At 35.1% G+C, this 6,839-nt stretch overlaps 1 non-coding gene across 1 annotated transcript; it reads right to left on the reverse strand.

Moving 5' to 3' along the window:
* Positions 1-3,930: 3,930 nt before the first annotated feature.
* Positions 3,931-4,071, reverse strand: LOC119472378. Its single transcript, XR_005201520.1, has one exon. It is a non-coding gene; the product is annotated as a U4 spliceosomal RNA (small nuclear RNA).
* Positions 4,072-6,839: the final 2,768 nt, after the last annotated feature.

The following is a 6,839-nucleotide window of genomic DNA, read 5'->3' on the forward strand; positions in this document are numbered from 1 at the left end:
GATGGAATCCCCCCAAAATATTTATTTTTGTTGAAAAAAAAATCTTCATTTACCAGCAAATTCTTACTTCAATGTTTGGTTATTTGAAAAACAGCATAAAACATCATCTCCTTTGCTTAACAGCATTTGATTTTGATTATCCCTTCTAAAACCTTGACTATTTTTACAAAATACATATATTTGAACAGAGATGTGACACAATCATTTTGATGTAAAAAAAAAAAAAAAAAAAACTAAGAGTATCTGACATTCAGAAATGTTGGCATTAGTAATTTTAGTAGTTATATATTGTCATTAAATATTTACTATGTACCAGCTACTATGCTTGACATGAATCACAAAAGTAAAATACTTGACAAATCACTAATCACCTGACGTAATAGCAAAGAAAAGAGACACTGTACAAAAAGTTGCAAAAACTAATTTATTTATGTGATAATAATAGAGCATTATTTTTCGTTAAAATTTCAAACCTCTTCTGCATTTTTAGACCTTAAAACGTCACACATATATTTTCATAAGTCAAGAAGGTTTTCAGTGAGCTATTAGTGTGACTTATCTTTATTAAAAGCAAAGATGAGCAAGAACGAAATGCATGTCTCATTAGTGAATTTATAATTTACACAGTATCACATTCAAATGTCTTTCACCTTGTTCAGCTTTTCTATTCTAATCACATTAACTCTGTGTTGATGCTCTGTAATCACCATCTCAATCTTTCTCTAAAGCTAAGCAAGTAGGCTTTATATCCTACTTCTTCCCTATATTTTTGAATGTTTTCAGCAAGAAGAGGTTGTATATGCCTAAATTTAAGAAATTTTACTTGACGAGGCATTGCTTTTCTAATGAAATCAAGAGCCAAAGGGGAAAGTAATGATTCTGTAAAACCACATTAAAGGCTGTATTGCTGTAACTTTCTTCAGTTTTAAGGATACAAGTGTCCCACAGATAGTATTAATGTACCAATAGTTTTCCCAGAAGAAAAAAAAAGTTAAAGTAGGCCATCATTGGTGAGACATTATTTAAGGCAATATATTTTACATGACCTCTTAAACTAACAAAAAAGAAAATATCAACTCATCCAGACATCTGAATTAATTTTGATATGGGAAAAGATATCAGAGGAACATTGGAGTAACCTTCTTTCATAAATTCCAAAGCAACACAAATAGGTAGAACTTTGTGTTCATACTAAAAATCAAAGAACCTTTAGTAATTAAATCTAGGAGTTGCCTCGAGGAGTTGTCAAGCTGGTCTAAGATTAATAAAATATTTTTAGATTGTCTAGGTTCACATAATAGACTAATATTTAAAGAAACAATCCCGATTCCAGCAGATGGCTGTGAGCAAAAAAAATGGAAATGACATCAAATGTGGTATGACTTGAACTGCCTTTAAAAAAATATATACAATTGATAAACAACAAAAATTTGGTTTTCACAATTTTAGAGGACAGAAGTCTGAGATCAGAGGTCCAGCAAGGTTGGGTTCTAATGAGAGCTCACTACCTGGCTTAGTCCTTTTCCGGCTACTCTGTGTGCCCCCAAGGTTTTTTCTCAATGCATGCACATGAAGAGAAAGTTCTCCCTCTTTTTCTTTTCTTATTAAGCCACCGAGGCTGGTACAGTGGCTCACGCCTGTAATCCCAGCACTTTGGGAGGCCCAGGTGGGCAAAGTATTTGAGGCCATGAGTTTGAGACCAGCTTGGTCAACATGGTGAAACCCTGTCTCTACAAAAAATAGAAAAATTAGCCAGGCGTGGTAGTGCATGCCTGTAAACCCAGCTATGTGATAGGCTGAGTCATGAGAATAGCTTGAACCTGGGAGGTAGAGATTGCAGTGAGCCAGATTGTACCGCTACACTCTAGCCCGGGAGACTCTGTCTCAAATAAAATAAAAATAAAAATAAATAAATAAAGCCACCAACACTATAAGATTAGGACCCCACATTTACAACCTCATTTAACCTTAATTACTTCATTAAAGGCCCATCTCTAACATAGTAATGTGAGATTTAGGGCTTCAACATAGAATATTTTTGTGGATAAACAATTCAGTAGAGTGAATTCCAGCATTAGAACCCCAAAAATTGTGTTCTTATTATATGCAAATTTTCCAACAGCCCAAAAAGCTTAACTTACTCTATATCAACTCTAAAGTCTGAAGTCCAAAGTTTCATCTAAACAACACCTAAATTAGACATTCGAGAGATTTGAGGTACAATTCATCTTGAGGCAGAATTCTTCTCCAGCTGTGAACTGTGAAACCAGTTATGTGCTTCTAAAATAAGTTATGCACTTCTAAAATATAATGGTGGACAGACCTAGGATGGACATTCCCATTACCAAAGAAATAAGTCAGAAGCAAGAAAGAGGTGGCAGTTCCCAAGCAAATCAGAAACCTAGCAAGGCAAATTCCATTACATCTGAAGCCTCAAATGTAATTTTCTTTGGTTTGATGCTCTGTCCTTTAAGTCCAGTGTCCCCTCCATAAAACAAGGCAGGAGTCACACCCATGCAGCTCTGGCAAACCAGTGTCCCACATCCAAGGGTCTGTCAAGCAGTCAAAACCCAAAAGCTTCAGAGAGAGCCTGTCTGGCTTCTTGAAACCAAGGTGATGGCCCTGATAATCTCTGAATTGCCCGTGGGAACACTTTTTCCTCTACTTAAAAAATATTCATATTTATAGCTAAATAACTCTATCACCTTATCCTTCAAATTCCACAAGTCTGACAACCTTTATTTGTATTATCCGATTTTCATCCACTTCAGTTTAAACTGACAGTGTTTCTGTTGATATAACCCCATTAGTTCCTTATTGAGTGATAGTCCAGCCACACCTTTGGGGTTCTCTTCAAAACATGCTTTCTTTTTTCCCTCCACCATAAAATGAGAATTTACCAACACTTTAAATTCTGATTCCCTTTTTTCTTAGCAATTCTTTCTTCAGTTCATATCTCTCCATTTACATTTTTCCCTATATGCAGTCAGAAAGAACCAAGCCACTCTTTCAATACATTGCTGAAAAAAATCTCCTCAGCTAAATATCTGATTTCATTGCTAGCCGGTTCTACCTTTCACAAAACAATAGAAAAAAGTTCAACCAAGTTCTCTGCTATGTATTTTTAATAAGGATCACTTTTGTTTTAGTTTATTATCATGTGTGACTCATTTTTGTCTGAGATCTCAGTAGAATCACCCTTAAAATTCATATTTCTAACGTGGACCTCAAAACTCTTTCAGCCTTCACCCATTTACTTGTTTCTAAAGCTGCTTTCACATGTTTACATCTTTGTTATGTCAACATTCCACTTCTCAGTGCCAAAATCTGAATTAGGGCTCTCCAGAGAAATGGAACCACTAAGGGGTGGGTGGGTGTGTGTGTGTGTCTGGGTAAAGAAATTTATTATCAGAAAGTGGCGTATGTGACTATGGAAGCTGAGAAGTCTCAAGATCTGAAGTTGACAAGCTGAAGACCCAGGAATGCCAGTGTTTGGTTCTATTCCATGCCTAAAGACCAGAGAACCAGCAGAAACAATGGTGTAAGCTGTAGCCCAAAAGCAAACAGCATTCCTCTGGGACACAAGGAATACGGAAGTTTTGATTTCAGTCTGAAGGCTAGAAGAGACCAATGTTTCAACCCCAAGCAGACAGATGGAATTGCCTCTTATTATTCAGAAATTCAGCCATTTTATTCCAAACAAGGGCTTCACATTGAGAAGATGGAGGCCACCCATATTAGGGAGGACATACTGTTTCACTCAGTCTACCAATTCAAATACTCATCTCATCCAAAAACAAATTCATAGGCAAACTCAGAATAATATTTGAACAAATATCTGGACATCTTGTTGCTTACTCAAGTTGACACATAAAAATAACCATAATAGAATGTATTTTTTTTCTTTTTTTTTTTTTTTTTATGATTCAGTCTCCATAGAGACTGCCAGAAATTGCCAATGCCAACTATATTTCAAGACGTCATAGTTGGGTATTGGGAAAAGTTTTCAATTAGCAATGATCACGCCTCAAATAAACCTCACTGGGTGCGATACTGACACTGCGCAAAGCTGGAATGTATTTTTTACCTTAACTTTTTTGGCTATCTTTTGCTCTTCTTTTTGTAGTTTCCTAAGGTGAAATGTTAGGTTATAGATTTGAGATACATGTTTTTTTTCCTAACATAAGTGTTTATAGCTATAAATGTCTTCTAAGCACTGCTTTAGCTGCATACCATACATTTTGATAAGCTGTATTTTCATTTCTATTCAGCTCAAAATGTTTTCTAGTTGTTTTTGCTTGTGATCTTTTCTTTAACCCATTTGTTGTTTAGGAGTTTGTTTAATTTTTACAAATTTGTGTATTTCCAGCTTCCTTCTCTTCTTGATTACTATTTTAATTCCATTTTGGACGGAGGACATACTTTGCATGATCTCAATCATTTTAAATTTACTGATACTTGTTTTGTGATCTAGCACATTGAACTACCTGTAGAATGTTCAGTGTGAAATTGAGAAGAATACCTATTTTGCTGTTTTTGACTGGAGTATTCCGTAGATGTCAGGTTATTACTCTGATATTTTTCAAATTTTCAATTTTTTGGTTGATCTTCTGCCCACTTATTCTATCCATTATTGAAACCAATGTCTTGAAGTATTATCGTTGAATTATATTTTTATCTGTTTCTGTCAGTTTCTGCTTTATGTAATTTGATGTATTGTTATTAGATGCATATGTTTTTTTACTGGTTATATCTACTTCATTCATTAACGTTTTATTAGTATAATGTAGTCTTCTTTAATTGTATTAACCTTTGACTCTTTTATTAACATAGTTCTGTTTCACTGTATTAACATCTATGTTTTAAAGTATATTTTTTCTGATAATATTATAGCCACACAAGTTTTCTGACAATTACTGCTGTATGGCATCTTATTTTCACCTCTTTGCTATAAACCATTTGCTTCTTTGGATTTTGAGTGTGTGACTGAGAGACAACCTATAGTTGAAACTTTATTTATTATCCAGTCTCAAAACCCTCGACTTCTTGAAGTGTTTAATGCATTCATATTTAAAATTATTATTAATATGGCTGGATTTAAGTTTGCTCCTGCACTTGTATGTTTTATTGCAGCACTAATTATAAGATCAAAGTCGTGGATCAACCTAAGTGTCTATCAATAAATGACTGGATAAAGAAAATGTAGTATACATTTAACACTGAATAGCACACAGCCATAAAAAATAATTATATCAGGTCTTTTGCAGCAACATGGGTGAAGCTGGAGGCCATTAGCCTAAGTTAAATAACTTGGAAACAGAAAGTCAAATGTCACATGTTCTCACTCACAACCAGTAGCTAAGCATTGGGTACACATGGAAATACAGAAGGGAATAATAGACATTGGAGACTCCAAAAGAAGGAGAGAAGGGAGAGGAGTAGGGTTGAAAAAATACCTATTGGATACAATATTCACTGTTGGAATGATGGGTGCACTAAAAGCCCAGACTTTACCACTGTGCATTACATCCATGTAACAAAACTGTACGTGTACACCCTAAATACATAAAAATAAAATAAAAATGGCAAAAAAGTCTTATATGAGATTTCTTATGAAAATATTCCACAAAGCCAATTTAAAAATATCCTATATGGCCAATCACTATTCATGTTGCACTTTATGCAAATAATCACACCAATTCATAGTAAGACTAAAACTTTTCTTGTAAATAAATTGATCTTACAATGACTTCTTCTTGGTAGAAATAGGGAACAAAAGAGAGAAAAGCTCTATCTCAAACAAATAAACTATAATACACTTGTTATTAGATTGTAGCACTTATTCTTTTTGAGTTTTTATTATTTGCCTAAAATCTGAGCTAAATTCTGAATTCTTTCCTAATAGTCTCAAAACTGAAGTTTTCTAAAATTCCTCTCATTTTTCTCACTTGGAATCACTAGAAATTAAAACTGTGCTTTTCTTGAAGATCTCCAAACTGAGGCTAGACAATTTAATGTAAACTTTGGAGAAAATCGACACAGCAACTTATAGATAAACAATCATGACTTTCGATGTATATGAGAACTACTTAGAAAGTTCACTTGAGTACCTGAATTTAAACCACAATCCAGAAAAATCTGGTTAGATTTCTATTGCAATTTGAAGATGCTTTAAAGCCTCCAGAAAAACTAGCTTACAGACTACTCTAGACATTAATCTTTGTTTCCAAAGATATGATATGCCTCTTATTGAATCTCTGTGTGCGCTCATCCTACATAGAAGCCTAGCTCTGAGAGCCCATCTGGAATGCTACCTCCTGGAATGGGACACACTGTTTAATCAAATGAATCCATCCTTGGAACTGAGAGACTGATTCAAGAAGATATGACTAAATATATTGAAATTTGTTCTTTTCTACTTATTTCAATTTGTTTTTCTCTCATTTGTGTCTATTATCTCATAACCTCTAACTCAAATCTTTCCAAAGGTATCAACTGGGCTTTAAAAATGTGAAACTTTCTGAAAGGAATTTTCAAAGGGGGAGGAATGAAGGAAACCAAAATATTTTATGTCCTCGGGCGCGGTGGCTCACGCTTGTAATCTCAGCACTTTGGGAGGCCGAGGCGGGTGGATCACGAGGTCAAGAAATCGAGACCATCCTGGTCAACATGGTGAAACCCCGTCTCTACCAAAAATACAAAAATTAGCTGGGCATGGTGGCGCACGCCTGTGGTCCCAGCTACTCGGGAGGCTGAGGCAGGAGAATTGCTTGAACCCAGGAGACGGAGGTTGCGGTGAGCCGAGATCGTGCCATTGCACTCCAGCCTGGGTAACAAGA

Source organism: Cebus imitator, unplaced genomic scaffold, assembly GCF_001604975.1.
Source record: "Cebus imitator isolate Cc_AM_T3 unplaced genomic scaffold, Cebus_imitator-1.0 Scaffold97, whole genome shotgun sequence".
In the NCBI taxonomy this organism is placed as follows: domain Eukaryota; kingdom Metazoa; phylum Chordata; class Mammalia; order Primates; family Cebidae; genus Cebus; species Cebus imitator.